Below are 27,529 nucleotides of genomic sequence, written 5' to 3'. Positions count from 1 at the left end.
TGGAACAAATTGTTATGGATTAGAATGGGACAGATTTTTTAGACTGGAGTGGGGCGAACTGGAGTGAGTCAGGATGGAGTGGGGCAGATTAGATTGGGGTGAGTTGGGTGGACTGGAGTGTGGTGGACTGGAATTGATTGGATTGAGGTGAGGGGTTTGGATTGGAGTGGGGTGAATTGGGTTAGTCTGGGGTGGATTGGATTGGAGTGGGGCAGATTGGAGTGGGGTGTACTGCACAATTATATGCCAAAACATCATTTCAGAAATTACACATAAGAACGAAACAATGTTGCTTTGAAATAAAATAATCCTCTTCTTTTGAGAACAGGGCCCAAGAGCCAAAACAAAAGAAAGGTGAGTGCAAAGTGAGAAAAGAAGACTTGGCAAAGTAAAAGAAAGTTAACTATAGAAAATAAATCTTGGCAATTTTGTTTGTCCTGCTATGCACGTTTTTGCCATCTGTTTGCAGGGTACTAAAAGTAAAAAATAGCAAAATAGTACCCCAAGCACATCAGGAGTAGTGGACGGGCACTGATCAAGTTGAATGACTCAGTACTTGAGCCCTTCTCTACAGAGAGGAATGGAAATGATGCTAGGCCTTCCTTGACGAATTACGAGGCCGTAAAGAAGAGTGCCACCCAAGCCAACAAATGGTAAGCAATGGGCGGGCTCCAAGCCCTTTTTGCTAACAACAGTATCTTGCAAGTGAGGCGCATGCGCTAGCATATGCTCTCGCATGCTCGACCCTATAAATGGGCCGTCTACTATCCTCCAATTCAAATGTCGGGGTGTGGGTAGACTGTGGTGCATTCCTCTCTGCCTCTTTGCTAGATCCTGGAGGGGTCGAATGGGTGGGGGGAGCACAAGGAGTTCTTCATCATGCTGAGACCGAAAGTAAACTGTCAGTGGCCTCTTGTTAAGTGGACAAAGGTAACTGTCAAGAGGTTGTGGCAGCATCATTATGTCAGAGAAAAGCATCGTCCGTGTAGCCCAATGAAGGAAAGGTTTCTTTCTTCCGCCGCATCATCAATGGACCTGTTTGTCCCTGTTCAGGTGAGATGAATGCAGACTCATCCATCATGACTAACATTCTCTGTAAAAGGCGGGGACCCTAGAGCACGGAGCTGAACGTAATTGTCCTGTTCTTTGCATGTTATCAGTCTCTGACTAAAGAGGTTTTTATCTTGACAGGGCTGCCCTTTACGAACCACTGCTCTAGAGACTTACCCATTCACTCAGTGAAAGATAAAATTCATAATAAGTAATGTTTCACCTACTTATTTAGATGTGCGTTATGCAAAGGGCTGCGCATTATCACACGCTTCTACAAAAAGCATGAAACAAACGCAGAGCAATGGGTGTAAGGACACTAGAGGAGGCGATGGTGAGCTACTATCTGTCATCCTTTGCACACTGCCCTGCTTCATGCCATTAGAGGACTGAAAGTTTGAACATCACTTTCTAATCATCTCCTGTAGCATAAGTATTTAGGTTCTGCCCCATGAATGGGTCCAGAAATTCAAGTTTAATTTCCTTAATTTCCAGTCACACACCCGTGCTTTTGCCAAGTGAGAAATTTGTTGATAAAGGGATAGTCGATGTTCCCATTACCTGCTCATCGCATCCTCCTCCCGAGTCTTACATCATCAGATCAGCATCCTCGAGAGAAGAAATCTACTTCCTACTTAAAAATGTTGAATTTCTTCCCTTTCAAGGGCTCCACTAAAGAACCAACCCCCTCTCCTGGGAATGAGTATGTTGTGTCTGCCTCTTCTCCTAGGCAGCCACCCTTGTTTCTCATCACCGGAGGATAATTCTTCCTTAATATTTGTGGTCCTTTTTGGGCATTTTTTCCATGCTACAGACAGGTTGTTTTTTCTGCAGAGTGTGTCCCTACTTTTTATAGGTTTCCTGGACTCCAGTTGGGCTAGTGGACTGGGTTCTACAGGCAGTGTGTGCCATCACACGTCCCTTCTAGAGCTGTGAGGTGGTGTTTCCTGGGCTTGTCATACGATTGCCGAGCTCCTTCCTGGGACTGGGGATGGGTTTGGTGTCGCTCTCCTTGACATCACCAAAGAACTCAGGACCTCATTTATGAAAAGTCACGCATCGCCGCGTTACAACAGCGTTGAGTCACTTTTCATTGCGCTCTCCTTGCGACATGCTGGATGCCTCATATTTACAGTATGACACATCATGTCGCAAGGAGTTACAGATACGTCAGTATTTCTGCTGAATCTGGAGGCGCAAAAATGACGCATTGCTGGAATGTGACGCAACTCCATTAATAGGTGGTTTCACATGGCAAGTCCCATTTAAAATGTGCCTGCGTCAGTCTTATGCCTGCTGTGAGGCAGGCGTAAGATATTGACGCATTTGCATCCTAGAAGTGATGCAATGAAACCTCATAGATTTCACGGTGTCACTTCTACGAGGCTTACTTGCGTCAGAACGCCCAACCTGCATACATTATTCCTGGTGCAGGTATAATCTGGCGCAGGGGTTTACAAAGTGACGCATCTACCTAGATGCGTCATTTTGTAAATATGACGTAACTTGGCACATTTTTTACCCAGCTGGTGACGCACCGGCAGCGCAAAAGTGACGCAAGGACTCGTGAATAAGCCCCTCAGTTGATGCATGTGGCTCTTTCTTACATGCAGAGGGTATGCAGACATTGGGCCAATCTTATTTTGCCAATGGATATTTCGTCCCATACACTGCAGAGAAGATCCAAATGCCCGTCAACAGAGTGAGAAGGGCAGCAGGAACACAGTGGGCTTCCAGTAATCACTGTGGGGCAAACAAGAGCGTCAAGAGTGTGTCGGTGTTTACCCTGCAGTGAAATGTCTGCAAATCGATGCTGAGCTGGGTGTGGACGTCCACTCATGTTCACTGTTGGGTTTGGTCTCAGGTGTTCCCGTTATCTGTGCGGTGCTGGAACCCTCTTAGCTGCAGGATAGGCAGTGCCCCTGTCAGTCTAAAAAACATTATTTGGCTAGTAAGAATTATAAAGAAATAAGCAAGAACTGCATGACTTACAATTAATTAATTAGAAAAACTAATACACTATTCAAATAGCTGACACACAATGAAATTCATATCATACATAAAAACAATGCTAAAGTGCAATGTGCTAACATGGCTTCCTAGAATTCAACTACAGGGTTTTACCCTGTGGTTGTGCACTTGCCCGGCATACCAGGACCTCATTGGGAGCACATATGCCCCCCTGGGGTGACACACAACTCAGGTGTCATGTGACAGTCTGCCTGGTGCCGATCTCCCGACCCCTGTCCATCTGACAGCACGAGAAAATCCCCCAGGACAGAAGTGAGGTCACCATGGTCACTTACTGGTGACTCAGCACTTCTGGCTGGCCCCTGACCCACTGGTTCTCCCACTGGGGACTCCTTCCCCCTCTCACCCCTCACTCTGGACTTCTGCACCCTCCCACCTGGATGGGTACTGCCAGACACCAGAACTGATGGAGGCCTGATTACAGGCACTCCCCGTTCCCCAGACACTAGGAGATCCTCCTCAAGTGGCCTAATAGCACCCTCTAAGCCCCCAACCTAGTGTTCCCTTAAGGAACCCTCCAGGCCCTGAGACTGAGTTTCAGGCACTTTGGAACACGCAGTCCCACACTCACTCCTTCTCCACTGAGACAGGACGTGAGCCCCTACACCCCACCCACTACACTGGGACCTAACGGTTCTATACTGAACTTCTTCCACCTCACAGGTCTGGAAGATATCTACGCCACTCCTTTTGGGATCACTCCCCAATGCCTCTTCAGACTCTCTGGACTCCACCAGGAGATCTACCTCCTGCGCAAGCTCCCTGGGATCAGATAACTCACACTCCACCTAGTGTTGGCATAGCTCTGAAAAACTGGGACTTAAAATATGCTCTCCAACAAATGAATCACACAGCCCCCGGCAGTTGTTGACCAAGCTACCCTCTGCCTTACCCTCCAGTGCCTCACACAAGTACCCCACACCGCTCTCCTGAGATTGGCAAGACAGTGTCCTACTGTCTCTGTCACACAACCCACACTCTTCTGGACGGTCTTCATACTCACACACCAAGGTTTCTACCATGGGGGAACCCCTCTCCCTGTACCCCTCATCTAGAGTCATTAGAGCATCCCTCCCATCACTAGGAATATTATCCCCTGTGTCAGTCCCCCGATCTGCTTCAGGGACACTGCACACCACTGGAGCTACCTCATAAACCTGAACCCCCTGGTGTATGTCAACCCCCTCCCTCAAGTAAGGCGCCACATCTCTGGGTGTTTGTACCTTTCTCTCAGCACTGGAAACTACCATCTTGCTGCCACCATCTGAGCTGGACTCCACCTCCAACTCAGCAAAGCTCACCTCTTGAGCTGCCCATGTTTCTTCTTCAGCTGAGACATTCATGGCCTCAAGTCTCTTGAGCTCCAAATCAAGCTCCCACATTCTCAATTCATGGGCCAAGGTCAATTTCAATTCCTCCAGGGCACGGGCATTTTTGGTCTCCTCCGCCGCCCTTTCTCTCTCCTCCGCCGCTCTTTCTCTATCTTTTTCCATTTGCTTCAGCTTCAATTCAAGCTTCAACATTTCTAACTTATGATCTCTCGCCCTTTGGTTTTCCTCCAACTCCTCTGGGGAAAATCTTTCAGCTGAATGGTTTCTGCCAGCCCTGGAGGCTGCTCTGGACACAGGTAGATCCTGTGACCTGAAACCATCCCTTTCTATATCCTCCTCCACTTCTGCTCCATCTGTCTCCCCAGCCTCTTTGGTCTCCCACCAGGCCATTAAGGCCTTCTGTAGCTCCTCCTTCTTGGAGCAGCGCTTCATGGGGCATCCAAAGCTCCTGCAGAACTGCTTGAGTTTGCCTACTTTGTAGTCACTTAACATTTCAATATCAAACTCCAGTTCTGCAACCTCACTTGCTGGTTTACCATTCAGAGACATGATGCTTGGATTCTTTCAGGGTTACGATCAAACATAAAACGCAAAAAAAACTCATCCATAGTATGCGGTGGCGTAGTGGTCTGCACTCACTAGTGATGTACACCAGTCACTTTGGGTCTAGTACAAATACAAGTTCAAAATCCCACCGCTGACCAACAATGTTAGAACTGGGGGTCTCTAGTTGGCAGAGGTAGGTACCACTGTCCAAATAGGGACCCTTGCTTCTAGTCAGGGTAAGAAGGATACACTCTTAAGATAACCCCTGCTCTCCCCCTTGGTAGCTTGGCATGAGCAGTTAGGCTTATCGAAGGCAATGTGCAAAGTATTTGTACCAAAACTCACAGTAACACAGTGAAAACACCACAAACTGACTCCACAACAGTTTAGAAAAATAAAGGTATTTAATCTTGTAGGAGAGTGGGGTCTGCAATCCCATGGCCACGCCAGATTTTTGCTTTTTGCTACACTGATTTACGACTTTCCCTGGCTGTGGGCCTGCTAATCAGACCGACAGCCTAGCTGTTCTCTCTCTAAATTACAACCATGTACCCTAGGTGCATTTACCAATTGGTACTGGGCCACCTTATCAGTCCCTGTACAGTATACCTTAGGTATCCAGGGCATAGGTGTACCCAGGGCCTACCAGGGGCTGAAGCATGTATTATGCCACCCCTGCCTGGCCATCTAAACAGACACAACTGGCTGCACGACAGCTGGGGCAAGGTGGTGTAATCACCCTTTGCTTTAGATATAGTTACCTATATCTAAACCTAAAATGGACTCATATATTCCTATCAGTCACTCCTATGGCAGGCCTTATCAATCCTGAAGGCAGAGTGCTTGGAATTATGTGAGATGGTGCTCTGGCATGAGCTGAGCCCGTTTGCAGCTTGCGGAACCAAGTCCTAATAGCTGTTCCATGATAACGCTGTACCATATACTCTTAAGTGCATTATAATCCTTGCGGTTAAATGCTAACTCTGGTATAACATTATCAAAACATGTCGAGTAAGGTGTCATACGAATTGGAATACTACCCCCTTGCCAATTCTGGCGACGGGGGTAGCATTCCACCCTTCTAGAGGGACACGACATGTATGTAACTGTAACCCCTACGGAATTGTGGCCCTCAGCGGACTCCCGCTATCCACAACTGCACCCTTAAGAGCCTCCCTGAACGCTGCAGCAAGACTCGTTACTGGCTCAAGAAAACATTCGCATATATCCCCAGACTTAATGTCTCTAAAATGGCTGCCTTTTGAAGCCAGAATACAGCTAAAAATTGCAGTTATGACACACGCGGCCGTGCACCACAATGCACCCAACTACCTCGCTCAAAAGTTGTCTATCTCAGGAGGTTCGAGGTCCAATAGAAGCACAAAAAACCTACTCCTGAAACCTCGTAGATTCCGGAAAGAAAAAACATACAAGCGCTCCTTCTCTGGAATGGCACCCAGGATTTGGAACGCGCTCCCGCCTGAAAGTAGGCGGATCTCCTCCACTGCACTCTTCAAGAAAGAGGTGAAAACCATCCTTCTGGCCAAGATCTCCTGAACATGATTGGTGCTGGATCAGAGACTCTGCATTGCTTGGTATCACTGTTCACCTTGTCCTCTGGCACTATACCTCTAACTTGATGTTGTCACTACCAATATATGATACACGTTGATTCACTCTCCAGATGCCCCCACTCAGTGTTCTCGCTACACGAAGACTTTGGTATAAGCCATCCACACACCCAAGGAGCACCTGAACACCCCTGTAGTGGGATCAATGACTTGTGCCGTCTTATATTACTTGTTTACCTGACTGTATTTTGATATGTTTTATGTATGTTACTATTACCCCACCATGTTAGCGACTACTATACTGCTCCCATTATCTCTGTTCACTCCTACCCTGTCTTTGTGAAGCGCTCTGATATCTGTAAGGATCTTGTTCGCGCTATATAAAACTTTGAATAAATAAATAAATAAATAAATAAACCCCGGTTAAAGTTAACTCGAGCCTCAGCATCACAAAATGGATGCTGCCACCACAGACACAAGTCTGACCTCCTGCTGTTGGGAGTCCTTCCAGCGAGGGAGGCTTGAACAAAGGGTTTCCTGCCTTGGGAGGTGCTAGCACCACCCCAGACAGGATTTTGTGTATTAGGTAGGCCCAGGCTGAAAGGAATGAGACATGCCTGGGGCACACAAGGTGCCCTGTGCATACACCGGTTCCAACCAGTTGCTGGGGCACTCCAGCCCCAGCTCTGGTGGGAAATTGGACAAAGGATAGGGGGTGTAACCACCCCCCTTCCTGGTCCCACCCAGGGGAGGGACCTAGTCAGTAGTGCAGCCCCCTTTAGGAGAATAAAGGTGGGAGCTGGTCCCATTCCAAATTAGATTAATCTTGAGAACCTTCCACGAAGAAACTCTTGACCTTCGACCTCCTGAACATCAGAAGACTGAAGAATCTCCCCTATGGTCAGGGAGTGACCATCCTGCTTCGCAGGCACCATCAAGCTTCTGTGCGGTTTGCTGCAAAGTCCTTCCATCCCGGAATCCGACGATCCAGCTCGACAAGACCCAGACCTCCAGACCTCTCTGACCTCTACCCACATCCACAGCACAGCTGGGACCCGTGGGTGCGACGAGCAACGTGGAGACGGCCATCTTGAAGAAACCTGCACAACGCTTCCAGCACGACCCCCGAGGGTTCCTCGAGTGAGTGCATCAGGGTCTGAGAAGCCCTACACCGACGCAGCTCCTGCACCAAAGACCAGCCCCCCAGCATCCCCGTGATCTGCGTGGGGCCCTTTTGCCTCGTTGCTGCTTTCCCTGTTGTCTGGTCACTTGCCGGCTGGCTAGTGACCTCTGAGACGACGACCCGAAGAATTCGACTCTGCTAGTCTGGTCCCCCAGACTGGCACTTGCTTCCTTGTAAAAGAGGAGCACCCGGACCCTCCTGGTCCACACCAGACGCCATCTTTGTTCCACCGCGTGGCTTGCATTAGCCAAGGCCTGTTGTCCAGATCGACGACCCGACACCGCCAACAGCAGCAGACTACGTGGGACAGCTCGTGCCTCCAGCCTGGTCATGAAGAGCAGCTCCTGGTCCTCGCAGCTACAGAGAGAAGCAACCCCTCCTTCACCTGAACTCGGCGACAGCTCCTGGTTCCCTCCTGATTCCAGCACCGACACCTGTCCCCTTCCTTTTCAGGACTTCCTTCTTCCTAGTTCTACCCTTGGAACCACCGGACTCCTCCATCTGGCTGCCTGCCAACAACTTCTTGTTTCAGGCATCACCGGGATCAACGCAGCAAACCCGACACTACTTCAGCCCTATGCACCCGCAGCCTGTGGGTTAGGTAACTAAAGCCTCTAGGTACTGAAATCTGTGTTCACTATCCTAGTGTTTAGGTTCACTGTTGTTTTCCCTCCATCCAGCCGGGTTCGTCCGGAATCCGTAACTTTGTAAACTGTTGCATCCATAGACGTTGGTACGCATCCCGCGTGAGAGTTTCCACTCTGCACGTGAGTCCCGTGGGCCTCCTGCTCCGTACTTCCCTAGTCCGTAGCGTAGTCCCAGCGATCCTCCAGCCTCTGGATCTCCTAACTTTCTTTCCTCGCATTCCATTGTTTTGAGTATATGGTTTGTCGTGCCCCTAAGGCACACGTGTAAATATTGTGCGAACTCGTATTTCTTTTGTAGTATTGTCATGTGCTTAGCCCTCTGATCTCATAAAGAGTTCAGAGGTGTTGTTGTTAATAAATAGACTGTTTATTTTCATAACTACCTGTGTGGTGTCCTTTCATTTGGTATTCAAGGGGTTATATTGTGGTAAAACAGCTGGCTTCACATGCCATTCAGAGATTAGCCTAAAGACTGCTTTTGTCCACGCTACTAGGATAGCTGGTCTATAAGGTTGACTTTACAACCAATCACCATAAGGGTTGTTTGGACTGATACAAGGGGATCACTAGAACTAGTGAGCATCGTATATCAGGCCAACTTCTCACAAATCTAAACTACACAAGACCAAATAGACAAAAATCCAACATACACAGTTCAAGAATATGGTTTCAAATGAGTTCTTAAGGTTGCATTAAAATAATCCACTGTTGCGTCATGTTTTAGCCAACAGTACCTTTAGATGCGACAAAAGTTCCAAGTGAAAGCTGTAGCAGTGAAAAGCAAGCAATGCGTCACTCCTGAGACCCTGGGGAGGCGATGCGGCAACCCCGCTGGACGTAGCGGGCGTGTTGCGGTGACTCCTGTCTGTATGGGGAGGGATGCGATACCTTGCGTGGATTCCCGTGCACAGGTTTTGGTGGAAGCGGCTCGCAAAAAATACAATGCGACGTTCTTCGGGGCGGCAACGTTCTCCGGTGCGGCGACGATCTCCGGTGCAGCGACGATCTCCGGCTCAGCGGCGATCTTCTCCTCTCACGGCCCCTCGATGGGAATGCTCTGCGACAACTCTCACAGCGTCGTGATGAGGTCCGCAAGCAAACTGTGCGACGATCTCACCCAGTGACGACAGTGACGATACTCGCAGCGATGGTAATCTTCCCGCACCGGACTGGTGCGTCCCGCAAAGGAAGGATGCAACGACTCTGGCAGCGCTAAACAGGCGCTGCGCGATCGCCCTTCGCGGCGGCGGGAATATGCTCGCACTGACGGAGATGCACTCCACAAGCGAGCGATGCTTTAAAACTTGCAGAAAGTCTTTAAAATCTTGGTTTCCAGCTTATCAACACAGGTACAACTTCCAGAGGTGCCACAACTGGCCCAAGCACTCTAGGAAGGACAGAACTCTCTCAGCAGAGTCCAGGGAAGCTGGGGGTGAAGTCCTTTTGTTCCTGGGACTTCTTAACAGGGAGCCAGCTCTTCTTCAGGCCCTTGGAAACTCCTTCAAGCAATTGGACACAGCACAAAGCAAAGTCCTTCCCCTCTACTTGGCAGCAAAGCAACTGCAGGTCAGTCCAGCAAAGCAACAGCAAGACAGTCTTCCTTCTTCAGTCTTCTAGCTTTCTCCTCGGCAGAAGTTCCTTCTTGATTCCAGGATGATCTAATTTCTTGGGATCAGGGTCCCCAATATTTATACCCCAAAATCCTTAGTCCTCTGAGGGCAAAGGGGCCTTTGCCGAGTCCCAACCAGTTCTGGAGCACCCTGTTGACATGACTCCTTCTTTCCTTTCACAGTGCAGGGCAGAAACATCAGACGCCCCACAGGAGGTGGAGCCAGCATTGTGTAGGGAAAGCACAGCCCTGGAGCACTTTGCTGACATGATTCCTTCTCTCCTTTCACAGTGCAGGGCAAAGACATCAGACACACCACAGGGGGTGGAGCCAGCACTGTGGGGGGCAGGCACAGTCCTATTCAGGTCCCAGGTGCAACTCCTCCCTCCCATCTAGATGCATATCTCTCTATTCACCACTGGGCAGACTCATTCTGTCTACTGGAATGCCCCAGCCCTGTCACTCAAACACCAGACAAGGAATCCACAACCTAGCAGAGGCAGGCTTGGCTAGTTAGGCAAGAAAATACCTACTTTCTAAAAGTGGTATTTTCAAACACAGAATGTTAAAAACCAACTTCACTAAAAGATGTATTTGATCATTCTGAGTTCAGGCATACTAAACTTTTATTTTCTATATTGCTCCTATGGGAAGATATGCAGGTAAACATTATACACAGCATTCCCAATTATAGCCTATGGGCAAGATAGCCTTTCAATAGTGAAAAACGAAAATGGCTGTAATTCACTACCAGAGCATGTCACCCACACTAGTACATGCTCAACCTTTCGCATACACTGCACCCTGCCCAGGGGGGTACCGAGGGCCTTCCATAGGGGTGTCCAATATGTACAGCAAGGGAAGGGTTAGGCCTGGCCAGAGTGGACACTGGTCAGGTCAGCATGGCAGTTAGCAACTGCACACAGGCACCGCTGTGGCAGGCCTGAGACACCATGTTAGGGCTACTCATGTGGGTGGCACAATCAGTGCTGCAGGCCCACTAGTAGCATTTGAATCACAAGCCCTGGCACACTCAGTGCACTTTACTAGGAACTTCCTGGTAACACAAATATGCCAATCATGGATAACCAATCACAATAACAATTTATACAGAGAGCATATGCACTTTAGCACTGATCAGCAGTGGTAAAGTGCCCAGAGTCCTATTGCCAACAACCACAGGTCAGGAGAAACAAGGGAGGAATAAGCAAAACGTTTGGGGATATCCCTGCAAAAAGGGCATTTCCAACAGATTGTAACTTATGAACCCAAAATAACAAAAGGATCTCTGCAGCGAAAGTAGTAATCCACTGAGATATTTACACAAAATACAGTTTTGTATTCTGCATGGCACACGTTCTTTGCTGCAGGCATATTTATCCTCTACGCTATTTCACGAGGAGTCAAAACTGCCACTAGACATAACTGCATCTCTCTCCAGCAGGAACATTAATCGCGAGAGTTATCTTGCCATTTTTACTGTTTGAAAATTGCTTGACACATAAGGAACTCTGCAGCAGGTGCTTTGAAACCTGTAAATTATTTCTAAACACAGCACCGAGGTCAGGACAGGTGCGGCTGCACTGGTGGCACAGCTGTAAACCGACCTATCCCAGCATGCCAATATTTGGAAAAGAGTCTAAAAAGTGGGTGATGTTCAATTTAAAGCGGGTAAGTAAAAAATTGTGCAAGAGTCGTATGTAAGATATAATTTGATGGGAGATATGTTAGAAAGCCCAGAATAAACCCGTACAGATGCTTTGGAGTATTTCTTGCCACCCTGTCATCGTTGTGCCAATTAAGGAGTAAGGGTTTAATAGTGTTTTTTGTCAAGACATTTTCAACTTCAGAGTACGGAAATAGTTCTGTTTTTCCCAGCGCATGCTCTTAAGTCAAACAGCTATGGATTGCCAGACGACTAAAACTTGATTCGAGCATCTACCATGCAGAAATCCGTAATGTAAAAGGGCAAAATGTAATCCAGAAATTTAACTCCTAGCTCTCTCTGAATGACAAATATAAGTGCTTAGTGGAAACACCAACAACCTTCTCAGGAAAGTATTTGGAATGATTTTTATGGCTCGCAGGTCTGTAAACACCCACAGTGGCACAGAGTAAGTGACCACAGACAAACATTTACTTTTGAACACTGCACTCATTTCCTTGGACGGCTGGTGTTGTCTGACAGTGCCTAACTGGTGCCTAATAAACCCACGGTACACAAGTGATCTCAAATACCAGAAAGTGGACACATTTTGCACATGGGTTCCACTAATAAAATTAGACCTGGTATTTTTTAGTACGCAGTCCACGGACCAAATTATAAGATTTGGTCAAATACGTGCAAAGATCCAGTTGTTTCATCATAGATGAAAATGAAAGCCATTAAGACGACGTTTTCCGCATATAAAACCACAGGGATTGGTTGTTTGTCCACTTATGGCATAACCTGGCCACGATTTATCATGTACCATTCTAGATAATTTATTTCAAGGGTAAATGAAAACCGGGCCAATGCTCAACCCTGTTGCATTCCCTTTCCCCAATTTTGGATGAGTCTGTGCATTCCATTCTATAGCAAAAACGAACAGTGGCAGGTATATCTATATGCAATTGACTGGAAAAGTAAACAACTGCTTAATCATTCACCGTGGATAACATAATAGACCAGAGCTTGACCAATTTACACAGCTGAAGGCACTACTGAGATCCCTGAAACCCTGAATACGAGCTGCAATGGGCACTATTTAACCAGTTGGTATTTGGTGGTTATCAAATACCCATTCAGGTACTTTTCCATAGTGCTCAGCCCTTTGCATAAACCAACCTGGACTTGAGAGAGAACAGTGCTGTTCTCTGCCCAATCTTTCAGTATGGCCAAGAGGACTCTTCTAATGCCTATCTCAATAATGTACAAAAGACAGAAAGGTTTATAGCAGGTGGGATAAGCCTTGTTACCCTTTTTGAAAATCAGGGCAAGCATTGAGCAGGACACATAGTGCTGCCCATAAATAAATATTGTTTTATACATATCCATAAGAACCCCAGTGGGGCCTGGTACCTTACTTTTTAAGCTCTTGTTAATAGCTTTCTTAACGTCGATAACCCAAAAGAAATGTGGTGGATCATTACAATCCATGCTGATATTAAGATTGACTAATGGTGACGTGGAAGTAGAATAAACTTTATTAAAGTGATCCGCTCAACTTTTTTCCAGAGTTACAGTGGTTAAAGGTGGCGCCTTGATATCATTAGACCATGGTACGTACATTACTTTTCAGAAGGGGATGTTATAATTTTGGGCACTAGTGGCTTCCAAAAAAGCTCAGGCTTCCTCTCTAGTGTAGGCCTTTCTATGTTTATGGTTGTGCTCGATTCAGAACTCATGGCTTCTACCTCTGCCCACATATTTGGGAATGTCTCAAGAGCATTACAAAGATTTCTATCTGCTTTAGGCACAGGCAGAATCGAGCCACCCAAAACTGGTCTCACTTGCATGGATATGCTGGAATAGTCCGAAACTCCTTGGTTGATTAGCAAACCAGATCAAAGGAGTGCAAAATAACTGAGGAGTTCACTTCCTCGACAGGTCAAAATCCTATCTTTACATGATATAAGCAAGTATAAAAGAGAGAAGTGAGACTTATTCTGCATATTCAAGTAATACTTCTTTATTTTTGACTGCTTCAAGCTCAATGAGTTTGTCATTCGTTTGAGTACTTTTTGGCAAAAACACAACAACAGAGAAAGGGGGTTGTGATCATTGCCACAACTAGGTATGGCTGTAAAGGAAGAAAAAAAAGAACACACATCCTCATCAATAACTGCAAAATCAATTGTGCTAGCTGCCCCCTGCTAATAAAAGTCGGTAACAATGTAGATATGGCAGGGAGTAGGTCAGAAACAAGACAACAATATTTGGCCAACATTGTATTCAAAACTTCACCATAACAGTCATGTTGAAAATGGGATTGATCCTCCCCTTGCAGGTCAGCCATGCTTCAGACAACTCTGGGTATTCAAATGCAAAGGTGAAAATTGAACTCACCTGCAACACGATTGACCACTATTTACTTTTAAAGTCCCTAAATTTCTTTAGGGCAAGATCAAGAGCTTTCATGGCTCTGTGGCATCCCGCATGCTGAGCAATCCCTGGGGCATATGTACAAGCCTCTATCTCCATGGGAACGTCACTTTTTGTGACGTTCCCGTGGCGATAGGGGCCTTGCCCTATGTACAAGGCAGCGTTAAACCACTTAACGTGGCTTAGCGCTGCCTTGTTTATAAGGCACCCTTTCACGCTATGTTTAGCGTGCAGCGGATGTTGTGGAGTCCGCAACACCCATTGTATTTGACGCTGCTTCCTATGTATAAGGGTGGCGTACATAGGAGGCAGCGCCAAAATGAAGACCAGGAAAACACTGGTCTTACGGTCGCGAAATGAGGAGAAATGCATTGTTTCTCCTCGTTTTTAGGTCTCGGAACTGCGAACAGATTTCGAAGCAATCTGTCATTCCGAGACTCTATTGTAATCATTCTCGGTTTCAAGGAGTCAAGGGAGACAGACAAGTGAGGTGCACGCGCAACCTTGGAACTGGGATCAGGTCGCGCACGCTACCTGTCTCCCATGGCTCCTTGGAAGCACACAGACACGCACGCACACACACACACATACAGCCCCCCCCCGCCGCGCACACACACATACAGCCCCCCCTCGCCGCCGCGCATACACACACAGAACCCCCCTTACACACACAAATCTCCTACCTCGTCTCGGCTTGTCATCGCGCTCCCTTGCCCCCGCTCCTCTGGTGCGCGCGCACCACTGGTTTCTATTCCCGCGTCGGCCGGTTTCGATTCCGTGCTCGTGCTTGTTTATTTACTTTTGCTGTAGGCGTCCACCGACACTTCTGGTGAGGTAGGCTGCCATATTGGAAGGGGGTCTGCTATGATCACTGGCCTTAAGTCTACATCAGATACCTATATGTAGTATTTTTTGTCACTTTGATCGACAATCTCATATTCTGTTTAATTCCAAATACTTACTAAGAAATTGAAAGTAGTCAATCATAATGTTCTTGCTTGCATCACTTAAAAATAACACGAACATATATATATTTTTTAATACGTTTCAGCATGGGACAAAGAGTGAAATGTAATTTCTTGTACGCTTGATATATACGTGCTGCACTGTAGTGATAGCTTTCTTACTGTGCCGAATGTTCGGTCGCTGAATATGGGTGATAATCCCACTTGCAGCCGCCTACGCAACCCGGAAGCACAGCTAACTCCAGGTCTGGGAACTGCTTTACTACTCTGATAATAAACTAGCTATTTTCTCGTGCACTGTCAGTCTGGAGCAAAGTGGTTCCTGGAAAGTGTTTTCGCACCTTCTGTCTCGCGCCATGCAGTTGGAAATGGGAACCACCTTAACGAAAGATAGTGCTGGAGCTCTATCCTGACAGCTGCCCTCACCTCTTCATTCTGCTTCGCTCTCCTAGAGCTGCCTTTGTTTTTATGTTCCCACATTGAACTGTTTGTTTTCGGACAGCTAGCAGTCTCTGTGTCCATCGCTTTGAAACCCTGGTAACGCTTTCGCTGTCCATTGTCCAGAAAGGGAGACAGCTTTTTGTCAAGAATGTCCTGCACCGATGAATACAAAACCACAACGCGTTTAGAGTTTCTTGTATTGCTTCCTAGAATACCTAAGCACCACACGACTAGTGACTGGAGAAACGAAGCATCCTGCATCTAATGTGCCACAAACATAGGAGGGCACTGCACGGGTGCTGTCTATTATTTTAATTTATCCAGTCTTCGGTGATCGTGTTTTTGATCACCGTTCCTAGAATATTGATTTGTCGAGCCATTGAAACAATTGCGAGTCCGCTAGCAGATATCCAACAATGGACAAGAAATTCTTTGACGTGGTGCTGGATGAAGTGCGAAAGGTAAAATATAAAAGTTCGTTTTAAAAGGTTTTTTTGTTTCTAAACCGGAGGTTGGTGCATAGCTGGAAAGTTAACCTGGTCCATGCGCGAATAGCTAGCTGCTCCCGTGCCAGTTTTTTTCCTAGCATGCAGGGATGTCGTTCTGATTTTATAGTAGTGGGATAAACAAGAGACCAGTCCAAGAATGCAAATAAAAAAACTGCTCTAGAGCAGTTACTCATGGACCTGAGAAACTTGGCTAGGCTGGTGGTGGGTAGATAAGGGCGAAAGAAATCTGATACACTGCATGGGTAAATATTGTAAATCCAACGCACAACTCTACTCATTAGAAGGTTTTCGATGTATCAATTTGATATTCCATTCTTCAAATGTCTTATGTTAACACACCCCATTTCTGCATCTTTCGTACACACATGGCATGTATTTTATTTATTTATTTTTTTATTTTAAAAGTTTTATATAGCGCTAGCTTGACCCGTATTTGTGAGTGCTGAGTAGTGAGTGCAGAGTAGTGAGTAGTGAGTGCAGATTAGTGAGTGGTGAGTGCAGAGTAGTGAGTGCAGAGTAGTGAGTAGTGAGTGCAGATTAGTGAGTGGTGAGTGCAGAGTAGTGAGTGCAGAGTAGTGAGTGCAGAGTAGTGAGTAGTGAGTGCAGAGTAGTGAGTAGTGAGTGCAGAGTAGTGAGTGCAGAGTAGTGAGTGCAGAGTAGTGAATAGTGAGTTCAGAGTAGTGAATAGTGAGTGCAGAGTAGTGAGTAGTGAGGGCAGAGTAGTGAGGGCAGAGTAGTGAGGGCAGAGTAGTGAGGGCAGAGTAGTGAGGGCAGAGTAGTGAATGCAGAGTAGTGAATGCAGAGTAGTGAGTAGTGAGTGTAGAGTAGTGAGTAGTGAGTGCAGAGTAGTGAATGCAGAGTAGTGAGTGCAGAGTAGTGAGTAGTGAGTGCAGAGTAGTGAGTAGTGAGTTTAGAGTAGTGAATAGTGAGTGCAGAGTAGTGAGTAGTGAGTGCAGAGTAGTGAGTAGTGAGTGCAGAGTAGTGAGGGCAGAGTAGTGAGGGCAGAGTAGTGAGGGCAGAGTAGTGAGGGCAGAGTAGTGAGTAGTGAGTTCAGAGTAGTGAGTTCAGAGTAGTGAGTGCAGAGTAGTGAGTGCAGAGTAGTGAGTGCAGAGTAGTGAGTGCAGAGTAGTGAGTGCAGAGTAGTGAGGAGTGAGTTCAGAGTAGTGAATAGTGAGTGCAGAGTAGTGAGTAGTGAGTGCAGAGTAGTGAGTGCAGAGTAGTGAGTAGTGAGTTCAGAGTAGTGAATAGTGAGTGCAGAGTAGTGAGTGCAGAGTAGTGAGTAGTGAGTGCAGAGTAGTGAGTGCAGAGTAGTGAGTAGTGAGTGCAGAGTAGTGAGTGCACTCACTACTCTGAACTCACTACTCACTACTCTGCAGAGTAGTGAGTAGTGAGTGCAGAGTAGTGAGTGCAGAGTAGTGAGTGCAGAGTAGTGAGTGCAGAGTAGTGAGTGCAGAGTAGTGAGTAGTGAGTGCAGAGTAGTGAGTAGTGAGTGCAGAGTAGTGAGTAGTGAGGTCAGAGTAGTGAGTAGTGAGGTCAGAGTAGTGAATAGTGAGTGCAGAGTAGTGAGTAGTGAGTGCAGAGTAGTGAGTAGTGAGGGCAGAGTAGTGAGGGCAGAGTAGTGAGGGCAGAGTAGTGAGGGCAGAGTAGTGAGGGCAGAGTAGTGAGGGCAGAGTAGTGAGTAGTGAGTTCAGAGTAGTGAGTGCAGAGTAGTGAGTAGTGAGTTCAGAGTAGTGAATAGTGAGTGCAGAGTAGTGAATAGTGAGTGCAGAGTAGTGAATAGTGAGTGCAGAGTAGTGAGTGCAGAGTAGTGAGTGCAGAGTAGTGAGTGCAGAGTAGTGAGTGCAGAGTAGTGAGTTCAGAGTAGTGAGTAGTGAGTGCAGAGTAGTGAGTGCAGAGTAGTGAATAGTGAGTGCAGAGTAGTGAGTGCAGAGTAGTGAGTGCAGAGTAGTGAGGGCAGAGTAGTGAGGGCAGAGTAGTGAGGGCAGAGTAGTGAGGGCAGAGTAGTGAGGGCAGAGTGCAGAGTAGTGAGTGCAGAGTAGTGAGTAGTGAGTGCAGAGTAGTGAGTGCAGAGTAGTGAGTAGTGAGTGCAGAGTAGTGAGTGCAGAGTAGTGAGTTCTGAGTAGTGAGTGCAGAGTAGTGAGTGCAGAGTAGTGAGGGCAGAGTAGTGAGGGCAGAGTAGTGAGGAGTGCAGAGTAGTGAGTGCAGAGTAGTGAGTGCAGAGTAGTGAGGGCAGAGTAGTGAGGGAAGAGTAGTGAGGGCAGAGTAGTGAGGGCAGAGTATTGAGGGCAGAGTAGTGAGGGCAGAGTAGTGAGGGCAGAGTAGTGAGGGCAGAGTAGTGAGGGCAGAGTAGTGAGGGCCGAGTAGTGAGGGCCGAGTGGTGAGTGCCGAGTGGTGAGTGCCGAGTGGTGAGTGCCGAGTGGTGAGTGCCGAGTGGTGAGTGCAGAGTGGTGAGTGCAGAGTGGTGATCAACAAAATTCTGCCGCAAACAAATATCTGACAGGCGCTCTGGAGCAAACATGCACGGTAACCTTGTGGGAAAAAAACCTACCATTCACGTCCTTTAAACAGGTTCTAAAAAAAGCGGCCAAATTTCACTCACTAATTACGGACAAAGCCATCTTCGCCACCCGCTCCCACGCATGGACCGTGATTAACAGCTATAACAATCTCATCCCGGCTACCTACCTTGCATCAACATACTCCGTGTTTATAAAAAAAAGGCTGATGGCAGTGAGATTCGGCAAACTACCAACTCTGGCGGATGAACCTGCCTGGAAACGCCCAGAAGCTAACACCTGCCGACTATGCGGCATTACAAAAGAAGATATCATCCACATTACATGCCACTGCAAAACACTGACCCAGGAGCGAACACTCTTTCTAAAGAACATTTTTAACCCCTTCGACGCTCATGACGAGCTGGGCTCGTCATGAGGTAGCCTCCTCGCACGCTCATGACGAGCCCAGCTCGTCATGAATAATGGGCTTTACAAATTGTCAGCGTGCGGGCGGAAATCATGCCGCACGCATGCGGTTAAGGCCAAACGCCTACGCACCTGTAGATCTGCCATTATTGGTGCCTTAGACTCAACAGATCCAATAATTAATTGCAAATTTATAAAATTCTTGATAGCCTTTGAAAAGCGGCTGAAAGCTCTTGATATCTTAAAATAAGATCTTCAGTATTATCAACTATTTTAACGACGAACACTCGGATAAAGCTCCTACCAGTATCATCCCAAATTTTGCATTTTAAACTGTACTATGAAGTAATTTTATTGATTTTATTGTAATGTTAAATTCTCTTCCATCTTCGTTTTGTTATGGTTTTAATTAACTAAACAATAAAGTTTATATACACTTGAGTGGTGAGTGCAGAGTGGTGAGTAGTGAGTAGTGAGTGCAGAGTAGTGAGTAGTGAGTGCAGAGTAGTGAGTAGTGAGTGCAGAGTAGTGAGTAGTGAGTGCAGAGTAGTGAGTAGTGAGTGCAGAGTAGAGAGTAGTGAGTGCAAAGTAGTGAGTAGTGAGTGCGAGTGCGAGTGCAGAGTGCAGAGTGCGAGTGCAGAGTGCGAGTGCAGAGTGCGAGTGCAGAGTGCGAAGTGTGAGCAGTGTGTGAGCGTGCAGGGTGAGCAGTGTGTGAGCGTGCAGGGTGAGCAGTGTGTGAGCGTGCAGGGTGAACAGTGTGTGAGCGTGCAGAGTGAACAGTTTGTGAGTGTGCAGAGTGAACAGTTTGTGAGTGTGCAGGTTGAACAATTCCAATCCAAACCACATAATTCCATTACACACCACATGCATACACTCCATAACACATGGCTAAAAGACATTGCCATTTACAATGCCATTAGCTCTAACTCAAATATATCCGAGACCTATTGCATTTCCAATGCTTGTTGCTTTTTCCATGTGTGCTGCCTTCTGCAGCACACATGGAAAAAGCAAAATGCCATGGTTTGTTTATGTACAGGAAGGTGTCTTTTCCTGTACATAAACAAACCTTTTTAAAAATGCCATTTTGTAACTTACATGTGTGCTGCATGAAGCAGCACACATGAAAGTTACAACATGCCATTTTAGGATTGTTTATGTGCAGTAAGGGACATCTTCCTACACATAAAACCAATCCTCCCCTGCACAGAGATACCCTTGCACTCTGGTGCAAGGGTGCCTGCGTTGGCGCTAAGTTGTGAAAATTAGCGCCATCGCTAATGTCCGTCGTACATATGGCTCCTGGTGTTCAGCTACAATCCACACTTGACTAAACATCCTGACAGAGGCTAAAGTCATAATTTTTAATATTATGAATGTTGCAACATAATGGATAAGCAAACAATGCTTTGACTTCAAAGCATTTTTGATGATTTTAACAGATCCAGATATACAGCACATTTTTATAAGAACGTGTGCAAGGGTGCTTACATTGGCGCTAGGCTGGCAAAATGGCGCCAGCGCTAGGAGAAAGGACAGGAATGAACCAAATTACATAAATACAAGCATTCCTGCCTTTGCACTTTGGAGTAGGGCAGTGCAGCAAGATGCCTTGCTGGGCTGCCCTACTTCAAAATCCCATAAATTAGATCATATTTTACTACATGCCCCGTAAAACGGATTTAGTTGGGAATAACTTGTTCTAATTGAGGCAATATTAAGAGGCTACTCCTAAAGAGAGACTATGGGGCTTATTTATGAGAGCCCAGCAGCAATTTTGCCCCATGTAAAGTGGTACATATGTGACGCAGGGCTCTGAATCAGATATATGAAGCCACCTTGCATGGCTTTGACTGGCCTCTTAAACGTTGAATAAGGCAATGCAGCGAAAGTCGCGGCATCACCTTACACTGCACCCGGGAGGCTTTCCGTGGTCGTTGGGGTGGGTTGTCCACAGCAACACCCATGGATTTTGACACTACCCACATTTACAAAACCAGGTAAACCTGGGGAAGAGGCAAATCCTAATGCCTCCCAAGATGAGGTGTAACGAGGAGAAATATATTTATTTCTCCTAATTTTTTCCTCTTTCTATGTGTGCTGCATTCTGATGCACACATATTCTGATGCACACATCTTACTCTGCCTCACCTGTGCCTGCTTGCAACTCTCCTAGTCTAGATCTTCCCTGCCCATTGCAGACAGTACCTCTATCAATCACACTTCTCCCTGCCTGCACCTCTTCCTAGTTCCCCCTCTCCTTCAACAAAACTGTGACCTTTTATGGTTTCCACATGGTGCTACAAATGCAAAAAGAACAATTGATGGACAGAATGCAGAACAATGTCATACATTCACCCCAGTACAGAGATCTGGGCCTAAATCCATAGTCTTTTTGCACCCCATGCCAGCTACATGCAAATCAGTATTAACCCTGTGCCCCATAGGAACAGTCCAACCCGAACTGCCAGGCCAGGTCCTCCCTGGACTGGAAACAAGCATACTAGGACCGGTTTTGGGGTTTCCCCCCTCATCAGCCAGGATAGATTGACTCCAGTGGCATGGAGAGCACAGGACCCACATCTGGGCATACCCATCCCACTCGCGGTGACAAATGCAAAAAGAACAATTGATGGACACAATGCAGAACAATATCATACATTCACCATGGTACAGAGATCTGGGCCTAATTCCATAGTTTTCTTTACTCCCCATGCCATTCCAGTTTGAACCCAACCATATGCAAATCAGTCTTGACCCTGTGACCAATGGGAACAGTCCAGCCTGAACTGCCAGGCCAGGTCCTCCCTGGCCTGGAAACAAGCATCCTAGGACCGGTATCGGGGTTTCACCCCTCATCAGCCAGGATAGCTTGACTCCAGTGGCATGGAGAACACAGGGCCCACGTCTAGGCATACCCTTCCCACTCAGGGTGGCAAATGCAAAAAGAACAATTGATGAACAGAATGCAGAACAATGTTTGATTTGTTCTGCATTCCGTCTATCAATTGTGTGTCTTTTGCTTTTTCGCCCTAAGTGCGCCGGGTATGCCCAGGCCCATAGTCACGATACTAGAGATGAACCTCTCCACTTTGGAATCTGCCAAAACTGAAGAGAGACTGGGTGGGTAAGGTGATCTCTGTGTCCGGTTTGGATGACCGCCCCGGAGCAGCAACTGACCCTCCACAGACTCTTGGGAAAAATAGAGTGGGTATACTTATTCATTAGATGTTACCAGTGAAAGTTAAAAAGACTTGCATTGACACACATGGTTGGTATGCCTTCCCCAGCTACGTATATCATACTACGCTTTCGTAGTGGGCTCTGTTTATGACCCAACAGGCACCAAACACCAGTGGTTTGAAAACTGATCAGGCTTATGACTAAATGTGCCTTACCCCGTTATCATCAGTGGAGACTGGAAACATGGTGCTGGACGCCCTACTAGACAAGTCGGGCAGCTCTGGTCTTTGACATTCACGGAATAGTGCCATACTTATTGACGTTATGGCTGACTTTTTCCTTTTGGATCCATGGTGATTGCTGCACCCTAAGAAGAGAGATTATACCTACATATCTCCAGCCAGAAAGGGCCAAGCCCATAAGTTCTGGACCTGATCTAGAATCACAATCCGATGGTTCTTTTTAGCAGCATGTAAGTGCAGAGGGGAGAAAGTTGTTATTAATGGCAATCAATTCAATAGGGATTTCTCTGGACACATAGTAACCACAGAGAATTATGTAAGGTTAGTTAATTTATTACAAAGCCAAAAATAACTGGACATATAGACACCTCAAAATGAGTGTAAAAATACATCGGAATCAGCACAAAACCAAATCTCCGAATCCAGTGTAAGCGATGAAGCATAAGCAACACAATTAATTCAAGAAATAGGATCAGAAAGCATGAGTCCAAATTCCCTGCATCGAGGGTTGATGAGTATAAAATATCAATCTATCCTACACTAGCACTAAACAACAAACAACAAACTCTCATACACTCATCAAGCCAATTCAATAGTTTCTGCCTCCTTTTTTACACTTAAAATGTTTAAAAAACTTCAACCTTACCTTCCCTCAAACACCATAAACACCTTGATCTCAACTTTACTAATGTCCTGAGTCGACTACTGCAACGCCCTCATGCTTAATGCTCAAGAACAAGCAGTCAATAAACTTCCGCTGGTCCAAAACGCGGCTGCAAGACTCGTCACAGGCACACCCAAACCCATCTCCAATATCATTCGCAAACTTCATTGGCTACCGATCAGACAGCGAATTAAATTCAAAGCCCTGTGTATAGCTTTCAAAAGCATTCATGAAAAAGCGCCTTCCTTTCTTAAAGATGCCCTTTGCCCCTATCGACCATCACGCACGCTCAGATCTGCTGATGCTAACCTTCTGAAGGTAGTCAAAACCAACAAGGCTACTTGGGGAGACAGATCCTTCGCAGTAGCCAAGGCTAAACTATGGAACACCTTGCCAGGTCATCTTAAGAACATTCCTACATTAATATCATTTAGTAAGCAGCTGAAGACCTGGCTATTTAATCACTAGATTCCACCATTTCTTGGGTCTAACCTTCAGTTTTTCTGTCAAGCGCGAAGATACCCGTGGGTAATCGTGCGCTCAATAAATTGCATAAATAAATAAATAAAATTACATCCCTACATAAGCATCTTCATGGACAGGAGATAAAAGGTGTCAGCATGTGGAGTCTTCCTAAGATGTTTCTCCACCATCGATGGGTCCAATAGCATAAAGCTATTGAGACAGAGCTCAATTTAAGATGCTCTCTCCCCAAAGGCAGGAAAAGTAGTGGGCAGTTTCCCTACCTTCAATGTCCCATTATTACAGATATCCTTTCAAGAGTCCTTTTGGTTCACGCCATCCACTCTGGATGTCATCCTTAAGGTAATTTTCCATGGGACTGCGATGTTCTTCTTCCCACCATTTCTGTCCTTGGTTTCCAGGCATTCTCCTGTGCAGATGACAATGGCCTTCTCTTATCCATTTAGACCAAATGATGTAACTTTTTCCCTCCTTTCATGATCAGTAAAACTAAGACAATAGTCTGGCTAACATGAGCGCTTCTTTCACCTGCAACGCAAAACATGCGAAAGAAAAAATTCCACAGCACAAATGAATTTCCGTCATTAATTCTATGGCGAGAGTTAACAGGGAAAAATACATTTCAGGCCTACAAAATTCAGCTAACATAAGGAAGTGTCATGTGAGCTTTACAAAATTGCATGAAGAACCAAGGCACGTTCAGTTAATATTTCTACACGTAAAAGGTCAAATTAATAAACACATTTAACAAATGAATGATTGTCAATTGCACCTCAGGAAATCTCCACGTTATTGTTTTCTACTAGTTACATTCACTTTCTACATTATTTCTTCATGTTACTATTCAACGGCCTAAATACATTCACCCATCATGTTATTACATTTCGAATTCTAACACTTCACATTAATACGACAAAGAATTATATGCGGGTGCGCTCTACATATGTGATTATAATGCACCCTTAGAAATAAAATTTGGTTTCCGCTACTTCAAGCCCATGGTACAGAATCCCTGTTAGACTTCTTCCTATTGATGTCGTCCGTTCTGCCAATAATCCGGACCTGAGACATCACAGTAAGGAGTGTCTCTTATCATTCCCTGATTGCTGTCCCCCTTTATCTTTGCTTGATGCCACCCAAATCCCATACAGAACGTCTTCTAATTCAGGATTCCAGATGACAATCAGAAACGTCTTTCTTTGCTTATGGAACACCTGGAACTCAATGGGCCATCCTCCCTAAAAACAGATCTTATGGGGGGCAGGCAAGTCTTACCTCAGTGGAATACTTATGAGGTAATCCAATACCGCAGAGTGCAACCAATTGGCTCTGGAAGAGGAATTCAAATCCGTACAGGCAGCTTATAGAGAGCATCGCAGCTAACCCTCATACTTTCTCTTCTCAACACAAAATATGAACTGATCACAGCCTACACCATGCTCGTGAAGAAAGCACTCATGAGAATTAACCAAAAAAATTACAAACAAGTCAAACACTTCTTCCTCTGCAGGTCCGACAAAGATAGGCCAAGTTAGCGATTCTGGCTATCCATGATGCCTCTGGTTCCTTGCTATTCTGCTCAGACCTCATCATATGTGAATTCTCTATCTTCTTCTCCAATCTCCATTCATCAGAATATCTGGACGATACCATAAAAGAGGACCCCTTCCTGTCACATCCTTACCTTCCCTAGCTCCCTGTCCACCTTCAGGAGGATCTGGAACAGGATTTTATGGAAGAAGAGGTGGAAGACGCTGTCAAGCGATGGCAACAGGCAAGCACCCGGTGAAGATGGATTTCCTTCAGAATTCTAAAAAATCACATAGTCTGTCATTGTATCCCACCTTACAGGAATTTTTCAGGAGGCTGAATCTTCAGACTACCTGCAGGAGGAATTTAATGGAGCTCATATCGCACTTATTCATAAACCGGAAAGGGACCTTTTTTCTGGTCCAATATTCGCCTGATCTTTCTCTTAAACTGTGACATTAAAATATCCTGCCCATGGTTCGGGCTAATAGACTGGGTCCGCCTGTCTTTTTGCGTCGGGATATCCGTTGCAAAAAGACAAGCGGAATGGAAAATCATAATAACTGCAGCGGTGCCTGTGATCCAGCGGAAGGCCAGGGATTAACACTTTGCAGTCAATAATACTTTCAAATTGGGCTCATATACTTAATCAGATTTCCTGTAGAAAATTCCTTGGGGTCACTGTGAGTAAAAACCACTCTTTACCCTTCACTTAATCTCGGGGAGAACCTGTTACTTCTCTAGGGCTACTCCTCTTCTGGGTAAGGCCTAATTTTCACAGGTAAGCCCTCTGCTATCTCTGCTACCTCTCACACCCTACACTTATACGTTATAGTCCCTAATATAATACTGCCAGCCCTGCGTAGCTTCTCAGTATTATGACAACAGATGAGTAACCTTCTATAGTGTGATTTCCGTTTACCACACTCTTCTAAATTCCGTTCCCGGGATTCCCAGGTATCTCTGTACCTGTGCTTCCAGACGACATAAAACGTGACACTAACTTTTAGTGTTAAACATATAGCTGATAATCAAAACAATAATCACTAATCGATAATCATTACTCACCGAACTAATCAATAATAACCATCACTCTGCTACAATAAAAGCTGATCCAGCGGAAGGCCAGGGATTAACACTTCACAATCAATCATACTTTCAAATTGGGCCCATATACTCGTTCCGATTTCCTGGCTGTTCCGCTGGGGGTCAAGTTTTATATTCACTTTGATCTTGAATAGTCAATGTCTAACTAATCTTCACAGATCAACACTCTTCCTGTGGTCAATGGACCATTGGTTGAGTAGTTGATGGTGATATTCACAATTTAACTAATTTAACTTATAACTTTCAATAAAATAATCACAGACTCTGAGTAAGATTCAATTAATTTTATCTAATAACTCTGTCAAAATGAACGCTCATTTATACAGATTCACAGTGCAAACTCCATCCACTGTCATGGGAGAGAAAAACTAATTTATCAAATAGATTTAATTCACAGATCCATTCAACAATTCAATGTATTAGGAGTGGATAGATGGAGAGACAAAAGACATAATAAATCATACATTTGCAAAAGATATGCAAATTTAAGATAAAAATATATTTACCCAATCGTGAAACGGGAAACCCAACCCTCTGGCATAAGGTCTGGTTGAGGTCACCTAAATAAGAATCAGGAAACAAAGACTATAGGACAGAATCAGGACAAAGAAATACTTACTACACTTCTCTAGTACCCTGACGCACCGGAGCGCATCCTTCTCTTTCACTCCCTCCCTCCTCTATTTCTTCTGCAATCTTCAATTTAATTAGGCTGTCTTAAGGATTGAATCTTCTCAGTCTGTTCATCTCAGTAGCCATTCTCGCCCAATCCTCACTCAGCATCAACGTCTCTTCAAAGCAGCTCTCTATCTTAATCTTGTTACTCAAGTTATACCCTTTAATTTTGCATGTCCCTCCCTCAAAGGTTGCAAATATCTGTGAATCATGAACTGTGATTGGGCCGGGGCAGGGGAGTTATCATCACCTCATGCGGTCATCCTGAAATTCTTGACTAATTCTTTGTTTAGTAAACCCTTCCACTTAATGTATTCAATTTTCAGGAAACTTCCTTTCATATGTATTTCACAAAATAGATAAATACAATTTTTATATAATTTCTTCAGTTGAGGAACTTTGCCAAGCACACTGCCTTGGTACTTGGCAGCCGATCAATGTTACGGTCAGCAGGATAGTCCCAAATCTTAGTACGCAGACTCAACTTGCGTTACGTTTCACCCGCCATCTTTTCTTTTAGCTTAGCACATCAGGCCCAAAACGTTTACTATTGACGAAAGAATCATAAACAGATGTTAATTCCTCAAATATTTTATTATCACTGTTTACCTCCTGCTTCTACTCTATCCCATGTTATTTTCTTCTTTGCTAAGCAAAGCATTAGTAGCGTAAAACTTATTTTTAAAATCCATGCAAGCATATGCCAGGCATGCGGTACTTCATTTTTAAAATGTTTTTAATATTTTTATTGGAC

At 45.6% G+C, this 27,529-nt stretch overlaps 1 protein-coding gene across 3 annotated transcripts in view; it reads left to right on the top strand.

Annotated features, from left to right (window-relative positions):
* Window positions 1-27,529, top strand: part of LOC144819003 (lecithin retinol acyltransferase-like) — a 1,051,137-nt gene that overhangs the window by 709,442 nt on the left and 314,166 nt on the right. The window lies entirely within an intron of this gene.

The sequence above is a fragment of the Lissotriton helveticus genome, chromosome 2_1, assembly GCF_964261635.1.
Source record: "Lissotriton helveticus chromosome 2_1, aLisHel1.1, whole genome shotgun sequence".
Lineage (NCBI taxonomy): Eukaryota > Metazoa > Chordata > Amphibia > Caudata > Salamandridae > Lissotriton > Lissotriton helveticus.
The sequence above is the reverse complement of the archived record's forward strand: the minus strand, read 5'-3'. Positions and strand labels throughout refer to the sequence as shown.